The 25,292-nt window shown below is 32.5% G+C and overlaps 1 long non-coding RNA gene and 1 other non-coding gene across 9 annotated transcripts in view; both read right to left on the minus strand.

The window, feature by feature from the left end:
* LOC146993008 (uncharacterized) overlaps nucleotides 1–25,292 on the minus strand; it is a 581,887-nt gene that overhangs the window by 224,867 nt on the left and 331,728 nt on the right. For 2 of the 8 annotated variants that reach the window (XR_015038840.1, XR_015038841.1), the window contains exon 1: nucleotides 4,358–4,554. The exons of 2 other annotated variants lie outside the window; for them this stretch is intronic. This is a non-coding gene — a long non-coding RNA (uncharacterized LOC146993008). Of the gene's footprint in view, nucleotides 1–4,357; nucleotides 4,555–25,292 lie in introns of those variants that run through there. 4 more of the 8 variants (XR_015038844.1, XR_015038845.1, XR_015038843.1 and 1 more) reach the window with 4 other exon arrangements.
* Nucleotides 15,545–15,618, minus strand: TRNAS-GCU (transfer RNA serine (anticodon GCU)). Its single transcript has one exon. It is a non-coding gene; the product is annotated as a tRNA-Ser (tRNA).

The following is a 25,292-nucleotide window of genomic DNA, read 5'->3' on the forward strand; positions in this document are numbered from 1 at the left end:
AAATCACCTTAAGGATTTCAAAGCTCTACACGAACAAAACGCCTTTATAAATTTTGTTCTAATATGAAGTTTGTAAATAAAAAGGATCTGATCTTTTTGCGGTCTGCTGTAGCAAAAACATTTTGTATTTTTGCCTCTATAGGAAAGCAAATTGTATCGAAACAGTATTTGAAGTTTCGGTAAATAATATTTGAGTTTTCAGAGAATCCATTTCGGATCTTGCTATTCATTTATTTGATGATAATAAGTTCTTTTATGATTATGAAATTCTGAAGCAGAAATTGAAGAATTAAAAAAGAAAAAAACATTAAATGTGGTTAAAACGGGAAAACGTTTATGAGCAAAATAGCCTACTTATAAAATAACACCGAGAATATAATAAAATAAGAAATATTTTTATGATATTTTTGTTTTCAAACTCAAAGATTTATAATGTCAGTGCACGGCACATAAATGGTGGTTAAAATAAGCTATTAAATTTCTTTCGAATATTTATTATATAGAATAAATATTCGAAGATACAGAAGATAAATATTTGATGAAAACCGAAAATAAAAATTGTATGAAGTTTGCTGAATTTCATGTTAAGGCATTTTAATTATCTTCTGCCTTTAAGACTGATTTTAGCAACTAATAGAAAATTTCCTTTTCGTTAAGGTCGTTTAGTTATTTAAAAGATTTAGAATTTATTGGGATTAAAAGGAATAAAGCAATATTTTATTTCAATTCTGCTATTTTAGAAAGACGAAACATCATTCACCTAAATGTTCAGTAATTCTAATTAAAAACTATAAAATTTAACTTCGTAGATAAATTTAAAATTTTTCGTTCATCATCTTGAAATAATTATTTTCGGAGATATAGAATGTTAAAGGAAGTTTTTGCATTAAATTCTCTCTTAGAGAAAATAGTTTTATCTTTATCGGGAAATGGAAAGATATTAATTTTTTTTAAAGAAGAGGGAAATTTTATCAGAATGCATTAAACGCGTCTACTTAAATTTGTAAGAGGAAATTTTGAGCGTCTTATGTCTCGTTTTTCGGTACTTAAATACTTTGTAGATATAATCTGAGAAACAAAAAGGAAGAAGCAATTAGAAAATTTTCAAAATTTTCTTCTCTTTCAAAAATTAACTTTTAAATTTTTAAGTAAGTTGTAATATTTTTATCGGCTGATGATAGACAGATGTCTCATTGATAGAAATAATACCCTCACTATTTGAGCTCCTGCTAAATCTAAATTTTACAAATTCTTCTTTGTACGATCATTCATGAAATAAGTTTATCAGCTTGATTAGTATTTATATTTCTTTTCTTTCTGAAATGTCAAATATTTTTCAAAATAAATTAAGCAATCGGTATTTTTAGATATTCAGAAGTACCAAACGCAAACAGAAATTCACTTTATAGTCAGTATTTAAATTGTTGTTATTCGCTTTTAAATTATTCGAATAGTTTCAATTGCCATATGTTTTACCATCTTACATTTTACATGAGTTTTTCTCATACATTTATGTCTTCTGCACATAAGATTGCTTTTACGGAGTGAATCTCAAGCGAGTGTTTTTTTTCTTTTGAAAGAACACTTTCAATTTATTACACCGTTTTCAATGCAGAAAACAGAAATACTACTACATTTTCTAGGAATATTAGTAATCGTTAGCAGAATCTTATAATCCTTTGCTAATAATTCTAATTAGTATTTAAGCGTTTTGTAGGTTTCAAAACTATAAAAACTAATTACCTGCTATATAAATAAACTGAGTATTTATAATTATATAAATTGAGGATTGAGTTTTATAAATAACTCATTTAATAGCTAATAAAAATTTATTTAGAAATCACAGCTTATGACATATAATCTTTTGTTTATTGCAAATCCCTATATTTTACCGATAAAGTAATTTTTAAGGACTAGAAAACGACGAAGAATATTTACAGTTTTATGGCTTTCTTGTTCAAATAACTACGATGTGGCGGATGTATACATCAGAAATATCCAATGTTTTTTCTCAATCACTTTTTCATAGATTGCAATTTGCGATTCGATAAATATCATTTCAAAAGCTGTTTATGGACTAGTAGGGCTATAATTTACTGTGAAAATACTATTGAGGGCTATCTGTCTTAAGTGATTTCTTCCTAAGGAAAGCCGCATATTATTTGCTTTGCACATTGGAAAATCCACTAAGGCATCGTGCAACGAGCCCGTTCAGCTAGCAAGATTTAGTCTCAGTCCAACGGCTAATATTGTGCGATATGATGCGCTCGGTTTCTGATTTACACTCTCAGTTATTTGTTTGAATCTCCTTTGTTTTTGAGGCTCTCATTTAAATGTTAAAACACGCATATAAAATATTTGAACAAGTACTAAATTTAATGTTTAAATAAAAACGTATTTGAAAAATCTAATCATACTTTCAAACCTTTTATTTGTTTGAATCTCCTTTGTTTTTGAGGCTCTCATTTAAATGTTAAAACACGCATATAAAATATTTGAACAAGTACTAAATTTAATGTTTAAATAAAAACGTATTTGAAAAATCTAATCATACTTTCAAACCTTTTATTTGTTTGAATCTCCTTTGTTTTTGAGGCTCTCATTTAAATGTTAAAACACGCATATAAAATATTTGAACAAGTACTAAATTTAATGTTTAAATAAAAACGTATTTGAAAAATCTAATCATACTTTCAAACCTTTTATTTGTTTGAATCTCCTTTGTTTTTGAGGCTCTCATTTAAATGTTAAAACACGCATATAAAATATTTGAACAAGTACTAAATTTAATGTTTAAATAAAAACGTATTTGAAAAATCTAATCATACTTTCAAACCTTCATCATTCAAGTTTATTTAGATGACTTAAAGTTTTAAATTTCAGATTGGAATATCTACAAAAACATCTAAAATCCTAAAAACTTCATATGGGTTTAAAAAAGAACGAATCATATAAAAGCTAGAATGATATCTCGCTTGATTAATCAATCAATTACTTGAGTGTTAAAAAAACCAACTAATCTGATTTGAAAATTGGGAAATGGGTTATATACCTACGCCTTATTTCAAGCCAAGATGCCGAACAATTCTTTTTTGACTAATTAACTGATTAATTATTGTTTAATCCTGCTTAAAATTTACTTAAAAAATTCCAGCCAATGGCAATTTGAAATTTTTTGTTTTAATAAAAAGGGGAAGGCGAGGGAAAAATAAATGACCTACTTTTTTTTTGCGCATGCGCTTACAAAGTATTGATTTATTTACGACATCCAATTTATTTTTTAAGAAGAATAAATTTAAATGACTTGGTTTCTTTTCTTCTTTTTTTCCCTTGTAGTAATTGAATTTTTAAGAAAAGCTTTTCTGCATTTATTTCTTTTCATATGATGTAAAAGGTTATAGAATATTTTTGTGCCCAATCATTTTCCGTAATGGTGCTTTCATTTTTTCGCTTATTTTTCCACCATTATTACTGGCACGATTCAATAGAACTGATATCCTTAAATCGTGTTGCAAAAGAGACCCTTAAGCATTCTATATAAAAGTGTTATTCTTTTTCCTGCAAATTTCTTGTGGGAAAACCTATAATGTCGGGCTTTTCCGACACATGCAGAAAAATCCACGTATAAATAATTATGCTGTAAATTAATTGCTGAGTTCAAGCATTAAATGAATTATAATTGGCTAGTGAACACTTTAACTAATGGGTAAATAATTCAGGAAGCGTATTACGTTTCATTCTGGGCGTTTTAAATCGTATCTGTGCAGTTCAAAATCCTTGCTTTCAGTGATAGCACTGATTACAAACAAGCAATAAATTGCAATTAATGTACCGAGTTGTCACACCATCTGGAGAAGGTCACCTTTAAGGTCATCTAACGAATTCACGAAGAGAACTGATCTTAACACCATCTGGTATGGCTGATGGGTGTTTCCAACTGAACCAATGGCAGTAACCTGAAGTTACAGATGGAAGTACATTCTACACACCGTCTTGGACCATTAATTTTTTGAAACCATTTCCTAATGTAAACAGCACGTTTCGTCTAATTTAAAAACACATTTGACAGTGTTTCATTAACTTCAGAATCCGTTTCGTTTCGGCGTTTTCAAAAAATGCGGGAGTTAACCATTAAACCAAGAGCACTATAATTTATTAATTTATGTATAAAGAACTAGTTTTATTGCTGATGGAAATAATACATACAAGTTTGCATGTGGGACATTCTCTTCAAATGCTTCTTGATAACGTACTTTTTCTGTGGCGATATTCTTAAACACTTTAGAACTGAAATTTAAGCAAATCAAATAGGTTTTTATTAAAAGAATTTCTAAGACAAAAAGGAGAGGCAATTTACCTGTAAAAGGAATTCATATAGCGTCAGCAATGAAGCAATATCAAAACATGGTCAAAATTTGAAAATATCCACTCCGCAATTCCAAGTTTTAGTGCTATGTATACATTTTTTTTTTAAGTCCAAAGAGCTCGTTTAAAAGTGAGCGAAAGATAGCGGGACTAAACAAGAAAGATAAGAACAATGTTTTCAAAAGGACTACCACTTTTCTTCCTACCTATGAAAGTGAAAGTAAAAGACAACCTTCCTTCTTATTTTCCCCGAAACAAAGCGAATTTGCTTTGAAGCCTACCGTGACGACAGAAATTTACTTAACGATTCGGAAATATCGCCGCTGTTCCATGCATAACATAATATACTGAATATTATTATCTACCTTGCTGGCAAGCATAAACTCAAGAATTACTTACAGTAGGTATGATATAAACTCCCATGCTTCAGATTTACGATTCATTTCGTATCATTTCCGTCCACAAGAATAAAACTTTAGCAGATCGGATTTTAAGTTTAACGTAAACTCGAAAATAGTCTATATTTATATGTAATATAATTACACTTGCTTCTTTACGCGCAAAGTGTGTAAGCTAATGTCTGTAAAGGTTGATGTGACTTCATTAATTGATGCTGCAAACAAAATTTATCTGTAAGCTTATAAGGTATTTTTCCCGTCTTCCTAGTATGCCTTCGTGATGTAGTAGTCTGCACGATGGGCGCGTATTCCAGAGGTCCGTGGTTCGATTCCCGGCGAAGGCGTCGCTCATTTTCCATCACTCCTGCTTACAAAATACTTAATGCCTCTACAGTGGCGCCCGAACTAAAGGGTGGTGGATGATTTTTCTCCACACCCAGGATTTGACGATTGGTTCCTCTAAAAAACCCCAGTCGCCCTTTGAAAGGGGGAGTACATAAGGTATTTCTCCCGCCTTCCTAGCATGCCTTCGTGGTGTGGTGATCTGCATGCTGAGCGCGTATTCCAGAAGTCCGCAGTTCGATTCCCGTCCAAGGCGCTGCTCATTTTTCATATCTCTTGCTTAAAAAATACCTAATGTCTCTACAAGCTGAAAAATAGAATGAAAAAGATAAATTATCAATAGAATTTTATGTCAACTGCTGAAAAAACAATGGGGAGGAATAATATACATGATTTCATTCCAGAAGCATTTACGCTAATTTTCAAGTAAGAAAAGTGTTATCATGTCATTTGGAACAAGAAATTTAAATTTTCTTAAGTTGAAAATTATACAAAAGTACTATTTCAATTGTAGTTGTTTAGAAAAATGTTTAGAAATTAACAGTTCATTTGCAGCAGAAGAAATCCTCGGTTCAATTTTAAGCCGAAATAAATCCTGACGGGTGAATTCCTAAAATAAATTTACGAATTGTGTAGCTAGCAGGTAACAAGTAATAGAATACTAGTACTAGTAGTACTAGTAGTAGCTAGTACATCTAGGTAGACAGATGTAGGCTCACGCTCTGCTCTGTAAGAATCAATTGAAAGATTTGTAATTTGAATCACAGCTCGAGCATATCTGAATTTTCCCGATTCCTGATCTGAAACTATAAAAACTGACATTTAATGTTTTCTAACTGAGACTTTCTTATCTAAGTATCTTTCGATGGCGCAACTTAGAAAAAAAAAATGTTTTGCAAAACTACTGCAAGAAATTCTTATATCTCTTTTAATAAGATAATTTTTAACAATGGATCTTTCTAAACTAATTTTCTTTCCATGCTAAAAGATCTATTGATCTGAAAGTTGCTTCGACACTGATGTACAATTTTCGACGTCTCGCAAATAATCAAACAAAGTATGTAAAAGATTTCTGATTTGGTTTGGTTAATTTTATTACGAAAAAGCACTCGAAGGCTATCTACCTAAAGGGAGGGATACCTTCGTGGAGGAATTTCTAACGAAACCTGTCTCGTACACATGTTATACATGGAAGAAAACCAATAAAATGCCCAAGCAACCAGCCCGCTCGCTGGTATTGCCTTTCCGATTTGAGAAAAAAGCGTTCACAGACGACAGTATAAACGCATTTTGAGCTTTGGTGTGTAGGAATAAATCCACAAACACTCTTATGTAAGGAAATTAGCTCCTTCAGCATTGCAAAAACGATGAAATTTATGCTAATGAGTGGCGCTTGACCATAACTTGGCCGTATGCGAAATAAACCGTCTAAATTCTGTGTTATAACTTTATAAGCAAGTGATAGCACTAGAATAATCCTGCTTACTTCAACTGATATATTATAGTGCTACAGCTACTGTAGAGTTACTAGCACTATCATAAAATGTGTGACTTCGTCAAGGAGTTTTACTTTCGTTAGATGTTTCCTTCATAATCAAAAATTTTAAACATGCTGCTAGACATTTTACTTTACGTCAACATCTCAATTACGCGTTTTATTATTTTATAAATTACAAGAAAGAATGAAAAAATATTTCTTGTAATTTATAATTAAGTTTCCCCATTTAGATAAACATTAATTACCATTTTTAATAAAAAGAAGGTTCACAAAATTGAACATTGAAATTGCATAGCAGAATTTGCAAAATGACGGGATTATTTATTAACTGCTTATAAGGAAGTTCAGACTTTTAGTCTTACGTCTACCACATGAAGGCCTTCTGCTCCTCCTTCATTGCAAGAAAACGTTTCCAGCAGAAATATTTCACTTGAGAACTCAACACCAATGCAAGTTTTGCATTAAGTTTAGTCTCATTTCGGCATTCTTAAACTAGCAAAAAAACAATGACAGAATAATGCTGACATCATTCAAGGTTCTCAGTGCTATTTTTCTATTATTGATCGCATGCAAGGAATTATAAAAAGAGCGTATAAATGCTGCAAAAACCGCCGAAGACTCATAAAATATTACCGAAACGAGTTCATCTGAAGGTTAGCGCCGGAATGGTGGTGTTTAAATTTCACAGTCTGTTTACTTCACGATTATAACTAGTCTTTAACCCGTTCTAGAATTAAAAAAAAACCAGTTCCTGTTTACTCAATAGCTACTTTAGACCTTTATTGTTAAAACAAGGATGTGTTTTTATTTCTTTCTGAAAAGTCAGACAACAAACGTAGCTTCCACTGCTCTTATGTCTAGAAAATTATCTGAAAATAAAGCACTACCAGGAGTTTCTTAAACGAAGTTAACTAACATATTTCTTGAAACACTAACATTTTGAACACGAAAAGGGTTTTTTAAAAGTAATTTTCAACTTCCACACAGATTTCAAATCTCATGAAAGTCGAGCAGCATCTTAGTCATAAAGCAAAGGCACATCGATCTTTCTTTTTGTTTACGTCTATTTTTTCTTTTACCAGAAGGCTATAACGGAACAAAATGGAAAACAGAAAGAAAAGTAGATGCAAATAGCTTAATGGAACAAAACAAATTCAAAAACATTGTTAAAAAGAATAAACAATAGAAAATAAAATAATCTAAGAATTATACTAAGGATAAAAAGAAAAACACACACACACACAAAAAAAAAAAAAAAAAAAAAACTGATTGAGTGTATTTGCAATAATAATTATAGATCGATAATTGGTTGAATTATAGTAATATAAAAAATGTAAAGTCTAAAAACAAAAAATCCGCTTTGGAACGAATTAATAGTAAGGAAAAATATTCCCCGTGACAGAAATAAAAAAAATTAAAAAAATGCTGCTAAATATATTTTTTAGGGGAAGGGGAATTCAACAGACTTCAAAATAATAAATAACCTTGACCTTTAGGCAGAAGCAAATAAATGTTATAATTCCAATGTCGATTTTTTCTTTTACCAGAAGGCTATAACGGAACAAAATGGAAAACAGAAAGAAAAGTAGATGCAAATAGCTTAATGGAACAAAACAAATTCAAAAACATTGTTAAAAATAATATAATTAATGCATAAAATATTAAAAAATAATGAAAAACAACAAATAATATGTATGTATAACTTCTATAAGGTAATAAATATATATATATATATCTCAGCGTCAACACAAATATATGTTTTTAAGATATATAACAGCAGAAATGTGTTTTTAAATATATGTTTATGTTAAAGTAAATTAAATTAATATGTTTAAAATAAGTCCTATATTCAACTCGGAACAAACCACATGCAATAATAAAATACCAGAAGCGCAGTCATAAAAGGCACGAAAAGTGCAGAAAACACTAAAACAAAAAAAGGAAAAAGGAAAACAGTAATTTATATCTTTCGCTGCATTATCATCAGGGGGTTGGTACAAAGAAAGACGTAAATAAACCAGACTGCTTCTGAACTAATAATGACACAGTTAATCACTGCGCTTCTAGCATTTAATTACTGCACACGATTTGTCGCGAAATGAATATAGGATGGATTTTAAAGCAATTAATTTTAATTTATTTTGCATTTTACAACCATTTTTTGCTGCTATCAGGGTGCAATAAGGTTAGGTTTTTAACTAATTTTTACTTTGTATTTATAAATTTACATGCATGTGTGTAAGATAAAATTATGCATATCAAAATTATAAATTAAATTATAAATATCCCCTTACTTCCTCATTTTTATTTGAGTAGTTACCCTCACTGTTCTAAAATAGCAATTGATTATAATAACTTTTTCTGGACTGCGTTATTTCTATTTTAATCCATACCATATGACTTTTAAATAACGACGTAAGTGGAACTGAAACTCAATCAGCCAATAATAATTTTAAATAATTAATATTTATCCAATAAAAATGTATTAAAACATAAACTAATCCATTCTAAATTAGGATTTCTTCCTGCACAGAACGCACTTTAATTCTGCTCCTCGGCTAAGGTAGGCTGCTGCTTATCTTCTTACCGCAAAGCTAGAAGAAATGTAAATGTCTTGAAACAATTACGATTAGAGTGCCAGTTTGTGGCCGCAAAATGTTTAATTACAATAAAAAGAAATATGATTTAAATTGCGTAGATTCTTCTTCGCACGAGACAGTGCAGTGACGCTAACAATTCTTTTTTGCGTTTCGATTCCTTATTTGGCAACAGCACTGAAGCTTAGAACTCCCGATTTGAACTGTGCCTATGATACCGCGGATAAAAATCTTCGATATGTACTTATGTTTGATAATTAAAATAATTATGCTAATATATGATAATTTTCTTTAGATTTGTGTATTAAGTGATCTACAGTGATGTGCACGGATTTATGCAACTGTATGTGTGTCTGCGTCATTAAAAATAAGTATATTGTCTTGCTTGTGTTCTCAGTTCCTTTCAGATTGCAATTTTGACACTTAGACTTTGAAAATCACATTGAAACACAAGATAATGTTTTAGAGCAATACCAAGTTGCATTTTGCAACATAAATTTGCCACAACTGGGTCTTATTCTATGTAAAGGACTTCCAAGTTTATTCTTCATTACGGATGATCTATGTGTGCTTTAACATAAATCTGCTACATTCGCACATCATCATCATATATATATACACACACACATATATATATATATATACATATATACTCACACTTAAATATATATGTAATAAGATGACTTGGAGAAAGAAAGGTGCAACGGATTGACGATGGTTCTCTGCATTATAACTTGAAGTGGCTTTACTGCATAGTTAGAAAGATGACACTCGAAGACAGACGTGTAATAGAAACAAACTTAGAAGTAATAAACAGCAGGAACTTTGATGGCGCAGAAATGTTGATCCATAATGAATAGGAGACTGACAGCCGAGGCACATTAAATCTTCATTTTAGTATTTTCAGTAAACATATTGCGATTGCGGACACAAACAGCTTGGCACATTATTTGTGCCTATTACAAGAGGTTTTCATTTCTGATAACTTTGCAGAAAGAAGGTGGCAGTAGACAGCAGTCCCGTTAAGCCAAAAAGTAGCGAGCAAGTGTGTTATGTTTAGGATGAAACCTTAATTCAGATTGAGTTAGTTTTGGCTCTCAATGCATTTTGACTAGATAATTAGTACCTCTGTAAAATTGTTATTGGCTGTTTGAGTTTGAGTTCCATTTAATTATCAGAATTATGTAAGAATCATATGCCATGGATTAATTTCGATATGACGCAGTGCAAATACGAATTACTATTTTTAGAATACAGTGGAGAAGTTAATTTACGTTGCTTATGTTTAGGATGAAATCTTAATTCAGACTGAGTTAGTTTTGGCTCTCAATGCATTTTGACTGGATAATTAGTACCTCTGTAAAATTGATTTAAGTTATAATTTATCTTTTACATTTTTTTTTTTTTTATTTTTGTTACTACGAGTACATATACAAGTGTATTTGAGATAGGGTCCAGGAGATTTTTCCAGTAATAAAGCATTCGTAGACCTTTCGTTTCCTTTTTATTTGAAGCATAGATAACAAGCATAGTAAAAATATAATAACCACAGAGAATCACAGCAAGAGCTGCAAACGTAGAACTCCTTTCAATTTTTTTTTACCAACAGATGACATATTAATCAGACGAAGACCGTCAATGAAACAGCGTGAAAGATTTAGCTCAAACGATGAGAGATCAACTGCGTAGTTTTAGGCATTTCTCCAAAACCTGCTGTCATAAAATTATGTAAATAGTTATTAATAACGCCTGCACATATGGGACTGGATGAAAGTTAGGCTTCTTTTCACCATTACGATAATTTTATCCACATATTTATCAGGCGAAAAGGCGATTACAGGCGAAAATATCGTGGCAAAAATATCGCGGACGAAAACAACGCAAGGCTAAAACGTCGTTCTTCAAAACATCTTGCGAGAAAAGAAAGCAAAGAGAAAACATCGCAGTTTTAAAACCTTGTAGTTCAAAACATCGTGGTCGAAAATAAAGCCAATCAAAAACTTCTGGGTTTAAAAACATCGTCGTCGATAATGTCGTGGTAAAATATAACAAACAACCTACAAATCATCGCGTATCGATAACACCTTAGACATGCATTTTTCAGGTTTTAAAAGTTGTAAATACATAGTCGCATAATGATTTACGAGTGAAAGAAGGAATAAGGAATGTTTTTACTTTTATAGTTTTGAATTAAAGAAAAAATTTTTACTGATAACTTAAGCATTCAAAAACTAAAAATGAGTAGGAAATAAATGCTACTTATAGCATTTAACAAAATTTTATAATTTGATAATTAATTATACAATTTTAGTAGAGGTAACCACATGCAGTAACTCATCTTCGTTTTTCTAATCGGTTTTAGACTATATTTATAGAATTAGTTAGAGTATATTTTTAGACATAAGTATTTGAAAGTAAAACAGTCAAAAGTCCAGATTATAATGGTCATTTGTTTCAGCAGATGTTGAATGAGATGCAAGAACTTATATTTTGACTCTGTATTCACTGTCGTTATTATTTATTTGCTTTGTAATTTATTATGCGAATTTTTTGAAGTTATTAAGTATAATAAATTAAACAATTTTAGGAGTGATGTTTTAATATTTATTTGAAATTTATTCACTTGTATTCGGATCACAGGATTGGAAGCTATTGATTTGTGTGTGAGAGAGAGAGAGACAGAGAGAGAGAAAGGGTTAGATTGAGTCTGCAGAGGAGGAGGTTTTAATATTCAGGGGTAGTAACAGTATTTATGCTATTAATTCAGTGCCTTGGGTAATTTTAAGCTTAAAAACAGAATAAATGTACCCTGAAGAAGTGTATTGTCATAAGAAGACTTTACCTTCTCTTGACAAAGTAACGTAAGAGTCTGAAGATGATAATACAACTTATTTTACATTTTATACCGCTCTTTGAATTTATATGATATGGCAAAAATTACTTTATTTTTAGTTTTTAGTTTTTAATTTAAAAAACAGTTTACTTCATTTCTAATATGAAGTACCATTAATTTGCTCATCAATATTTTATTGTTAATTCTCTTACTTGCTTTTTTCGCCTGTTTTATTTAAATTTAACTTAATCTATATTTGTAAACTATATATATTTGCAAACTATATTATATACGTAATAATTCCGGAAGTATAGAAGAGGAATCAGCTTGCAGTCGTCGTGCCTGAGGGTTAAAGCTTACACATGAAGATAACAAAACATGAACTTGACGAATTTCCAGTCTTTATTTCCACGCATATAACATCATCTCAGTAGATATTTATCCAATCATAGTGAAATCCGAGACATTTCTATGATTCAATCATAATGAAATATGATGGGTTGCTATGTACAATGGTTCTTAAAATTACGAAGCAGGAATTTTAGACAGGGAAGCAAAGCGAGAAGATATTAGCAAGGTAGAAGCTAGCAGAATAAGTGACGTAATTAGCTGCCAGGGGTATTTATACCAAGTTTAATGTACAAGTACAGTTAATCTATGATTGGTCTGCTAGTAGCGTTACATAACGTAGAAAAATCTCGAATTTGGGAGAACAGACGAATTTAGGGGAAGATCACCTAATTTAAAATGTTAATTTTGTGATCGCCAATTATTTTTTAGAGCAGCTAGCGTATTTTGTTATATCTTACATATATATAGCTAGACAGATAGAGGTATATAAAGGGCGTCTTAATAAAAGCAACGGTGTGAGCATGCCCAGTTAAATACCTTAGTTTTTGAAAATGGAAAATATTTGTACATAATTATGTAACAGGTAAAATGGTAAATAATATTTGTACATAATTATGCAACAGGTAAATGTTCCGATTTAAGAATAAAAAATAATATCTTGCATATATCATCCAGAGTTTATTTTACAGCGCTGTACTCAATGAAATTTATAATCACTTTCTCACATAGCTAGCTAGGTGACTAATAAAAGTTCAGTTTCCTCTTTAAATTCTTTTATTTTTACTCCTTAAATTCGGACTCTTTAGGATTTGCAGTAATATTGTCTTGCACAATAGCAATATTTTCAAGAAACCAGCTGGATCGAGAGTATGCTGATTTAAAGTCTGGTGTCGAACCTGTGTCTTCAAATTTCCTTATCAGTCTGCGATATGTTGTTCCATTAGGTACATTTCCAAGTCAAAAGATTGCACGAAACTCTCTAACAGACTGTGCATAACATTCACCATTCTTATAATGGGTTTTCGCAATCAAAACTGTTCCTTTGTGTACTTCTACAAGTCGACTGACCTGCAATGAAGCTGCGATATAACTAACAGTGATAGAATGTCAGTCTTGCCAGGTCAGATCAAACTCCACCTTCTTAAATAAGAACATTTGCCTGTTTTAAGGAAGGAAAAATATTTTCCAAGTACCTTTGGGGTCATATTAAAGCCGACGTTTTCGTTAGGACACCCTATATATGTATGTTTGTTTGTTTAGTAGAGTGTGTGTGTGTGTGTATTTAATTATGGCAAAGCACACTAGGGCTATCTGCCTAAGGGGAGGGATGCCTTTGTGGAGGACTTTCTAAGGGAAACTGGCTCGTATACACGTTACACATGGGGAAAACCACGAAAACACCCATGCAGCCAGCCCGTTCGCGGGATTCGAACCTCGGACCGAACTACCAGTGTTCAGCGACTTTACCGCTCGGCCGCTGGTAGGCTTGTTTAGTAGAGAGGAGAAAGTTTTATCCATAGGTGATAGTGCAGGTTTTGTAAAAGTAAGTATCACAGATATAACAACAAAATAGGCTATTTACATTTCTACAGATTATTTTTTTAACTTGAAGACTGAATGGAATATTTAAACGAAAGTAATAAAATAACTTGGAAAGCGAGCCTGTGAAAAGGGAAAAGGAGGCGCTAAAGCAGTAATTTCAAGTCAAGAATGATTTCCGTTTTTGTAATATTTGTTTTAAACTATGTAATTAAAAAAGAGAAAAATCTCTGGATTATGCATTTGCTATTTTGATAGAGAACTTTTTCATAATGGTTATCTGCATACATATTGTTAAATGTTTAATACAAAATCTGTACTTTTTTATTTAATGGTAGTTTAATATTATCCTCAGTGTATTAGAGAGAAATTTGATTATATATCCTTATAATATGCTTACAGTACACTAAGGCCCATTTTAAAATTCATTATCTTATCTACTCACTTCATTAATAATGAATTATGCAACTTTTTATTTTCGAAGCCCAGCAAATTACTGCTCCTACTTTTAATAACTATTGTATTTAACATAACTTTCAATTCTCTTACTGCATTTTAAACTAATAATTCACGCTATTTGGCCTGCCATAATAAGCCTTTGAGTTCTCACTACCAGCACTTTAAACTAATAATTTATGCCATTTCATCTGTGATAAAAGGCTTCTTGAGTTCTCATTGCCAGCTGATACGATATCCTCACACGTAGGTTGCGAATTATAGCTTATAAAGGGCTTGACTAGCAAATAATAGAGTTAGCAATAATAGGTTTATTGCTTATCCATTAACTAATTAGAACCCGACTAAAACTGCATATATGACGCTTTTGGATGTTAAAACTAAACTTAGGTTTATACACCGTGTCCACTAAAGTACTTACTCGGCCGTTATTTTCGCAGCTGTTTGTCATAGTTATACACTTCCAGTTACAAAAGTATTTTAAATGAAGCAAAGATTCGTCTTTTGAAATTTTTTTAAATTTAAGAAATGAATTTTGTAAAATTACGAATCCAACATTTTACATGATAACCCGGTCCCTATACTTTATTTAGAAAACATTTACACTCGTTATAAAAAATATAACACAGAATGTTTCACTCATGCACGAAAACATTTGACTGATACATTTGATATAGAAATCATGAGTCATATTTAGGGATCGTGTGCAAATTGAGCGAAATGTTTGCACCTGTATTTAACTAAAAATAAAATATTATTTAGAAAAAGGTTTCTGGTGTTAAGAGATTACGTGACGAGAATTTCTCTGCAGATTATTGTGCAAAATATTAATCAATGTGACTTCTGTTTCAAAAAGGATATCCTATTCAAAGAATCTAACTGGATTCGAGTTTCAGAAAATACTGGTAGGCTTCAGTTATGGTAGATAACCAATTAGTATTTGAATTGATTAAAAATTTTAAATATTTGTAATTTAATGAATTTTTTGTATGATTACCAGATTATGATTCTAAATCTTTATGAGAATACTAATAATGAAATATTGAAAACTTATAAATCACTTTTGCCAAAACCTTTCGGCATTTCCAATTTAACAAAATTATAATAAAGACACTGTAGAGACATTAGGATTTTTTGGAAGCAAGAAAGATGAAAAATATGCCACCGCCTTCGCAGGGAATCGAACCACGGACCTCTGGAATAGCGGCCCAGTGTGCAGAACCACTACACCACGAAGGCACGCTAGGAAATTGAGAGAAATACCTTATATACTCCCCTTTTTAAAGGGCGAATAGGGTTTTAGGGGACCTAGTTGCCAAATACTGGATGCGGAGAACCATCATCCACAACCCTTTAAGTTCGGGCGCCACTGTAGAGACATTAGGTCAATTGAAAAAGACGGAGAAATTGAAAAATTAGCAGCGCCTTCGCCGGGATCCCTGTTCGGGCGGCACTGTAGAGACATTAGGATTTTTTGGAAGCAAGAAAGATGAAAAATATGCAACCGCCTTCGCCAAAAATCGAACCATGGACCTCTGGAATACCGGCCCAGTGTGCAGAACCACTATACCACGAAGGCACGCTAGGAAAGTGGGAGAAATACCTTATAACACTAGTAAATCACAAAGGAATATCATTGAATAGTATTTAAGAGGAAGGAAATCAACCTTGAATGAAGATCCTAATTTATTTATTAACTGACCCATCAATGTAAAATGAAAATGACCTCAGAAATAGCAAATTTTGAAATTAAATATACTTGTTAACTTCGGTCTTACGGGAATCAAACCTATCGCGTTTTAATTCTTATAAGATTTTTTAAATTTTATAAATTTTTATGACTTTTTTAAAAGTAAGTATAGGAACCGGAGGAATGTATAAAAGTAGGATTTCGCAGTTTTTTAGAAAACTTACTTCTTTAAACGAAAAAAAGCCAAAACGTGAATCTTTGCGCCAACATTTAAAACATTTCTGTAATTGGAATATATGCATAAGATCAACGGTTTGAAAACAAAGACCAAGTTAGGACTTTTGTGGACACGGTTATATGATCACGTAGGCATGATGTAATGGCGGGTTCAGTTTAGTATGGCTTCCTTCAAAATTGAACAAAGGACGTAATTGCTGTGAGTTGTTTACCACTTCTGCTTTGTTGTTAGGAGGAATTTTCATTAATATGAGGGAAATCCTAAAAGTTTGATGTCTAAATTGAAGGGATTCCTAAAGACAGTTTGAAAAGCTCAATTAAATGCAAAAACCTTTCTTAATTCTAAAGCTCCACCCTTAGCTCAATTACTAAAAAGCGCAACGTGTTGGTTATTAAAATACGCAGTTAATTTTCAATTTCGGGAAAGAAATCGAAGAAGTATTTTCGAATTTCATGCCACGGGTAATGTAAATGCTAACTAATTTTACATGAAACCAGGAAGCATATGATTGCTCGGCATTAAAAAAATCAGAAAGTTATGGTGCTGAAAGAAACTTTTGGGCTTTTATACCGAAAAGGAAAGATGGTCTGCTACGTTGTGCTACTAGATCAGCCAGCGTTGCATATTACGTTCGAATAGTGTTGGTGTATTTAATTACGGCAAAGCACACTAGGGCTATCTGCCTAAGGGGAGGGATGCCTTCGTGGAGGTCTTTCTAAGGGAAACTGGCTCGTATATACGTTACACATGGGGAAAACCACGAAAACACCCATGCAGCCAGCCCGTTCACGGGATTCGAACCTCGGACCGAACTACCAGTGTTCAGCGACTTTATTACGTTCGAATGAGGTAACAATACAAAAATGTTGTTGTGAATAAAATGTTCTTAATAACAGGATTAGTATCCAAAAGTGTTAATAATAAAAAATGGCCTTCAGTAGTTTTAAACATATCTGAATAAAAAAGCATATATGTATTTCTTGAACAAGCTTCATTTTTATTCTTTTTTTTCATTCATTTATTGCGTTTTGTATCAAGCATTAAAGACGACAAGTCATAAATATTTATCTTTCGTTGTTTTTGGAAATTCACTGCACATATATAACGTACTTCTACAGTTATCGTCAAGAAAAGCAAAAACAAACAAACAAACAAACAAAAAACCGAGTCAAATAATTTTGAAGTTAACATTGCGTCAATTTGTTAAGCCAAAAAATAATAAATGAATAAAATAAGAGTGAATTTGTATTCTTCATAATATTTCTAGCCTTCCCCCACCCTCTGCTGTAAACAACAGCATTTTGGCGTATGCAGAATGTTTGGTGTCACAACTACATTTTTTGAGTAAGAAGCTAATTAAAATTATTTGAATTTGCTGTTTTTAATAAAAGAAGAGGATGGAAAGGCATATGAGCATGGTTTTATTACCCAAATTATTTCTTTTGCAATTTTCTTAATAATACAATGTAAATCTAGATTTAATTCAGAATTATTCAATACAAAGCAAAACGCAGAGGACACTTTTGCATTTTTTCCTCTGAATTTCTACTTAAATTAAATGGTAATTCAGATCTATCATTATAACTTAAAACATTAAAAATGATTTCAAATAATGCTTTACATAGGCCATCTCATTATTTAAGGCAGCATTTAAATATGTAACAGTACAAGATTTAATGCATATTTAGACCATCTGTACGGTAGTGAACATTATTAACTTGACATTGTTATCTGTCCTTGTTTGTTTGTGTTTGTTTGTATTTAATTATGGCAAAGCACACGAGGGCTATCTGCCTAAAGGGAGGGATGCCTTTCGTGGAGGACTTTCTAAGGGAAACTGGCTCGTATACACGTTACACATGGGGAAAACCACGAAAACGACCATGCAGCCAGCCCGTTCGCGGGATTCGAACCTCAGACCGAACTACCAGTGTTCAGCGTCTTTACCGCTCGGCCGCTGGTGGGCGTTATCTGTCCTTGAAAAAGCATATTAGTTTTAAATGCTGGCGGAAGAGCATTAATTTTTCGGCCGAATCCACAATTATCATTATAGTTATTACTCTAAATCATTTTAATATAATGACGAGATTCATAAATCAGCGTCAAGGTACTTAATACAATTTCCATTAGCATAATTAATGCAAATAAAATGCTTTACTGAAAATCAAATAATATTTTCTTAAATTTGTAAAGCTTGAGAAGAGGCAGCTGTTTTCCTTAAGCATATAAAATTTTAATTTTTAAAATTTATTATCGATTAATTTTAATCAGTTCTTGCGTTTTAAAATAAAGGTAATATTAAATTTGCCTATATTTTAAAATATAGATGTAGATAATATTAAATTACTTTAACATATAGGTAATATTAAATTTGCTTATATTTTAAAGCTCAAGAATTACTTCCCAGAAAGTAGGAGAATGTTCTCTGAAGAAGATGTTAGAAACTGTTTTTGTAATACATTCTTACAAAAGCGATCTCACTCTAAGCAGCTTTCAGATCTATTTTTAGCATAAATGTCCAGTTTATATCAGAAGAATATTTTCTACACCAGTAACCTTGATAACGAAGGATTTTAAAATCTCAGTTAAAACCACAGTTTTCTTTTAAAATCTGCTGATAGAAACTACTGTTTGAGATTATATATAGAAATATGTCTCTAGGCGACGCGCATATACTGTTAAGAAACTGTTATAACGAGATAAATAATGTAGTTGAATGCGCGTTTTCTGAACTATAATGATGATAAAAGATATTTATAAAATTATCAGTAGTATTTAAATGTATAAATAGATGGGAAAATTAGAGAAGGAAAATAACATTTTAAAAATCAAGATAAAATTTGTTGCTGTTTATATTAAGGCTAAAATGATAATGAAGTCAGGAAAATTATGTACAATAATGATTCAAGTCATTGAAGAATTAAAATCTGATGACTATAAAAATTAATATGTAATAAATGGAGGCTAAAATACTCTCTATAATTTTAGATAATTTTAATAATACTCTAGATAATTATAAAAAGAACTGGAAGGAACAGATGGTACCTTAATTCAGCGCAGTCTCATAAATACGCATATCTTGCACTTGAGCTCAATACCATGTCTTTAACCTGATATTTTGCTTTGAAAATTTTAGGCAAACTATTTTCCTTCTCGTCAAAAATTAAATGCAGCCATCAGGTTAGAGACACAGTTAGTAAAATTTGAGAAACGTGTGCATATTCATTATTACTAAAATTTTATTATATGAAAGTTTTAACTTTCAATAATTTTTTTAAATCCTCTATGATTGACTTCTCAGCTTAAATATTAAGCCCACATTAAAATATTTTAAAAGGTGGGATGTTGAGTTTCTAAGGAATCTTTTGTAAAATCCCCTTATAAAATTAAAATATATTTCATCGAGCCTAAATGCATGTAAGAGGTATGATTAAGCCTAAAATGCTCTGAGTTAGGGATACCTAGTCCGCGAAATTTCAAATAGACGTAAGGTTGATTTGTTGGATAGCTTCAATAAAAATAAAACACACGAAGCCTAGCTTCCTAGGGTGGGTTGCATTCGTGGGAGATATTTTAAGTATAAATATTAATAGTAATTATTAAACGGCTTCAGCTGCACACTTGCTTGTAAGTAAAATGATATCTAGATTAATTTTTTTTGCTGGTTTAAAATTTTACAACTGCAGTAATCCACTGTGTAAATTAGCATGTGCTCCAAATGTTAAGAAAAATCAGGAGCGGAAACAGGGAGAAACTAATCTCTTTTTCTTCGTCATTTTAAATCTTTTACCCCTTCTATTAATTAAAAACTTTTAATTTTTTCAGTACATTTGTTTTTATATGCTAAAAGTATGATTATACTATAAAGTGTTAATACCTACTAATGTTTACATTAAACGTCTTTAATAGAATTCACCGCATATTTACTTCCACTGAAATTATAAATGAATCGCTGTTACAGCTTAGCTGATGGAGCATTAATCTTAAAAATTTACAAGAAAAAAATATTTAAAAAACAAACAAAATTACTTAAACGCCATGTGTTTTCATTTTTCATAATAATGAGTACTATTTAATACACCTAGTTCTAGAGGATGACCTAGAAAAGGAAATATTAAGGTTCCTGCCATATTTTGGAAGCTTAAGTTAGAATATACTTTAATAACCATGCAGTACTGAATACCTGGCATTTTAATAGAATACCTCGCTTTTGCGAACTAATTTGCTCGTAAAAGTAAGTCTTATAATTGCGTCTTTCGCTTTACAAATTATTCTTTGTAAATATTAATTCGGATTTTGCCATCGAGTTGATGTTGAGATGGCAAATATGAGCTGTCAGCCGATGTTTTGCAGTTGGGGGAAAAATATGGATAAATTTATTTTTAAAAATTAATTTATTTATTTCTTTCAGAAGATGAATATATATTTTACAGTTTTGGTAAATCGAGAGTTCGTATAATGAAGCATGCAATTACAATGGAACAAATAAGTTCTTTAAAATGAACTACTTTAAAGTCGGTGCTGCTTAAAATGAAAGCGGATTTATTTTCTTTTTATAACGAATTTGCTCATCCGATTGTAAAATAAAAGAATATTTATACGTCTTTATCAACCTTTGGACGCGTCTTGAAAATAAGCGTACTTATTTATGTTTTATTTGTATAAATTGGAGATGGCTATGTAAATCCGACATCACAAGAAGAAGATATTTGGTTTCTTCTGTGGCATATTTTTGGCCGTTAGGCGTTGCTTTACGACCATGTGAAGTGAGATTTCATGTCAATCATGCCCTTGTTATTTCTGTTTAGTTTAGCGGACGAGAGTTTGAGATTATCTCTCTGGAAACTCAAGTCGGATTTCGTGAAAAGGTGAACAATTTGCTGAAGATTTTCAGGACATTTTTCATACTTTTCTCTGTTTTCTTACAGAGTGGGTGTTCTTATGGTTATTGTAGAGAACGGTCATGTTGTTAAATATTTATCAAGCGAATTAAGTCAGCAATACACGTAATTTATATTTTTAATATGGAAAAAGTTATTCCATTAAATACATAAACTTATAAAACATAAGTCAAGGGTTGAAATTCATTAATTTTAATCAAATGTCTCCCTCAAATAAATTCACAATTTGCAATACTTTTGTGGAAAAGAGATGATTAATCTATCCGTCACTATAAATGTCTGCAAATATTCTTGTACCACAAATGGTACATGGAAATTTTTCATGCTGTACGTTAAAATTCATTACCATTTAAAACTTGTCCAGATAATAATTAATAAAAGAGTTGCAGATGATAAAATATTTAAGCATATTCATTGTTATTTAAAACTTGAAAATACAATAATGCGGTTTTGTTCTTTTAAGAAGTTGTAGGGTTTATATTTATTTTAACTAACATTTATTTTAAGTTTAAACTATCTTTCCTGCCAAGCCTTACTTTCCCCTGGAACTGCCAATGCCAGAGTATGTAAATTTTTAGTAGAACGCGCAAGGATTCAAATTATCAGCGGAATTATTCTGAGTTAAATAGAAAGGAAACGAGTTCGAAGGGTGCTTTTTTACTTCACGAGCGCGGAGTTACTTAGTCAGAAATTGAAGAACCACGCGTTTTGGCCTGTGTGCTTGCCTCGGAGAATTGTTAATCTTTCAACGTAATATTCAGAGTTTGCTGAAGTATCAGCGGTAGTATAAAACGCGGTGAGGTCAGTTACGTTTAGAGAGCCTCGTAGTTAGAATCTTGTTATTATCTCTTTTAGTTTCTTATTTTTATTTTAACCGCCGGGTCGGAGTAGTTTGTGAGCGTCAAGAGCACGCATTTGTAATTTCTAAAGTTGAATAAAAAGGGACTTAAACCCTTCGCAAGACTCTGTCTAATTTCCAGTTTCAGCAGTCACCACTTTGTTGCGTGCAGGTTGGAGGCGCGCAACTGTACATTGGCGCCCGAACACTTGTCGAACTGAAATGGCCGAAAATCGGGTGGAAGCCGCGGGACAACAACAAGAAATGGCAAGCCAATTGGAAGGATTTGGATACCTGGTCCAGACGTTGAGAGCGTCAATCAAGCCAAACATCAATTTCGACGGAAAAAATTCGGTGACGATATTTCTAGAAAACCTTGACAATCACTTTCAGCTCTACCCTGTGCCTGAAAGACAGAAAGTTGCCATCGCCACATCTGCACTAAGAGGACAGGACGCGCTATGGTGGAAACGAGTTCGAAGGGTGCTGTTCTTACTTCACGAGCGCGGAGGTAGTTAGCCAGAAATTGAAGAACCACGCGTTTCGGCTTGTGTGCTTGTCTCGGCGAATTGTTAATCGTTCAACGTGATATTCAAAGTTTGATGAATTAGCAGCGGTATTGTAAAACGCGGTGAGGTTAGTTACGTTTAGAGAGCCTCGTAGTTAGTCACTTGTTATTATCTCTTTTCAGTTTCTTATTTTTATTTTAACCGCCGGGTCGGCGTAGTTTGTGAGCGTCAAGAGCACGCATTTGTAATTTCTAAAGTTGAATAAAAAGGGACTTAAACACTTCGCAGGACTCTGTCTAATTTCCAGTTTCAGCAGTCACCACTTTGTTGCGTGCAGGTTGGAGGCGCGCAACTGTACATTGACGCCCGAACACTTGTCGAACTGAAATGGCCGAAAATCGGATGTAAACCGCGGGACAACAACAAGAAATGGCAAGCCAATTGGAAGGATTTGGATACCTGGTCCAGACGTTGAGAGCGTCAATCAAGCCAAACATCAATTTCGACGGAAAAAATTCGGTGACGATATTTCTAGAAAACCTTGACAATCACTTTCAGCTCTACCCTGTGCCTGAAAGACAGAAAGTTGCCATCGCCACATCTGCACTAAGAGGACAGGACGCGCTATGGTGGAAACGAGTTCGAAGGGTGCTGTTCTTACTTCACGAGCGCGGAGGTAGTTAGCCAGAAATTGAAGAACCACGCGTTTCGGCTTGTGTGCTTGTCTCGGCGAATTGTTAATCGTTCAACGTGATATTCAAAGTTTGATGAATTAGCAGCGGTATTGTAAAACGCGGTGAGGTTAGTTACGTTTAGAGAGCCTCGTAGTTAGTCACTTGTTATTATCTCTTTTCAGTTTCTTATTTTTATTTTAACCGCCGGGTCGGCGTAGTTTGTGAGCGTCAAGAGCACGCATTTGTAATTTCTAAAGTTGAATAAAAAGGGACTTAAACACTTCGCAGGACTCTGTCTAATTTCCAGTTTCAGCAGTCACCACTTTGTTGCGTGCAGGTTGGAGGCGCGCAACTGTACATTGACGCCCGAACACTTGTCGAACTGAAATGGCCGAAAATCGGATGTAAACCGCGGGACAACAACAAGAAATGGCAAGCCAATTGGAAGGATTTGGATACCTGGTCCAGACGTTGAGAGCGTCAATCAAGCCAAACGTCAATTTCGACGGAAAAAATTCGGTGGCGATATTTCTAGAAAACCTTGACAATCACTTTCAGCTCTACCCTGTGCCTGAAAGACAAAAAGTTGCCATCGCCACATCTGCACTAAGAGGACAGGACGCGCTATGGTGGAAACGTGTTCGAAGGGTGCTGTTCTTACTTCACGAGCGCGGAGGTAGTTAGCCAGAAATTGAAGAACCACGCGTTTCGGCTTGTGTGCTTGTCTCGGCCAATTGTTAATCGTTCAACGTGATATTCAAAGTTTGATGAATTAGCAGCGGTATTGTAAAACGCGGTGAGGTTAGTTACGTTTAGAGAGCCTCGTAGTTAGTCACTTGTTATTATCTCTTTTCAGTTTCTTATTTTTATTTTAACCGCCGGGTCGGCGTAGTTTGTGAGCGTCAAGAGCACGCATTTGTAATTTCTAAAGTTGAATAAAAAGGGACTTAAACCCTTCGCAGGACTCTGTCTAATTTCCAGTTTCAGCTGTCACCACTTGGTTGCGTGCAGGTTGAAGGCGCGCAACTGTACAAAGTAAATAATTTAATTTGATTAATCTTACATTTTTCTCTTCTAACCACATTTTTTAAATTTATTCACAAATTTTGTATTGATAAGAAAGTTACAAACATTGAGAAAAAGGAATTGATCAATCATTAATTAATAGAGAAACTGCAGATGATGAAATGGCTAGGCATATCATTATTATTAAACTTCGCATTGACTCTGAAAAGGTATTCATTACCAAGACTTGTACTGAAAAGCAAATTTTATTTGAAGTTATAAACTTCAAAATTCTTTAACAGGAAAACGTAACAGAGGAAAGAGTTTTGATGCGCTGCTTTGAAAACATTTATATTTTCGTTAATAAAATATACATTACTAAGTCAATTAAGACTTCATTTAATTACTTCGGAGATTAATCGTTTAATGATCAGAACTATTTTAGAATTCTTCTTGTCAAAAACCAAACCCATCTATGTAACAATATAGATCCAGCTAGGAAATATAAATGAAAATATAAATACAGGGTTATTGTACGCTGAAAATAAATTTGTTTTATAACTATACGTATGTTTTATTAATATGCTAATTTAATATGCCAGATTACTCATTTCAGAACTCTCGAAAGGAATGAAAGTACTTTCCGATGATCAGTATCTTGTGAAATTGATCAGCCGTTCTTTGAATCCCATGACTACATACATCATTTACAGAGATTGCAATGGAATTAAACGTGGCACAACAGAGATTGCAATGGAAACAGAGATTGCAATGGAATTAAACGTTTATTCCGTAATAAAGGCAATGGAAATCGATGTGTCTTGCATGCAGGACTGGAACTTTAGCGTAAATTTTTATTTCTTCTTGCATCAGAAGCTAATATTAAGAGTAGTTTAATTTAATTTACGGTTTCTAGAATCATAAATAGGTTGCGTAAAAATGAGCCTGTAAGATTTAGCACTGTTATTGAAAGCAAACCTAAACTGCCTCAAGTTGCAAATTATTAGAATCCGATTTAGTTTTTATTCATTATATTAAATATCATTGCAGATTTCTTT

This window comes from Stegodyphus dumicola, chromosome X2, assembly GCF_044657685.1.
Source record: "Stegodyphus dumicola isolate Sdum_Otavi_A_Nest chromosome X2, ASM4465768v1".
Lineage (NCBI taxonomy): Eukaryota > Metazoa > Arthropoda > Arachnida > Araneae > Eresidae > Stegodyphus > Stegodyphus dumicola.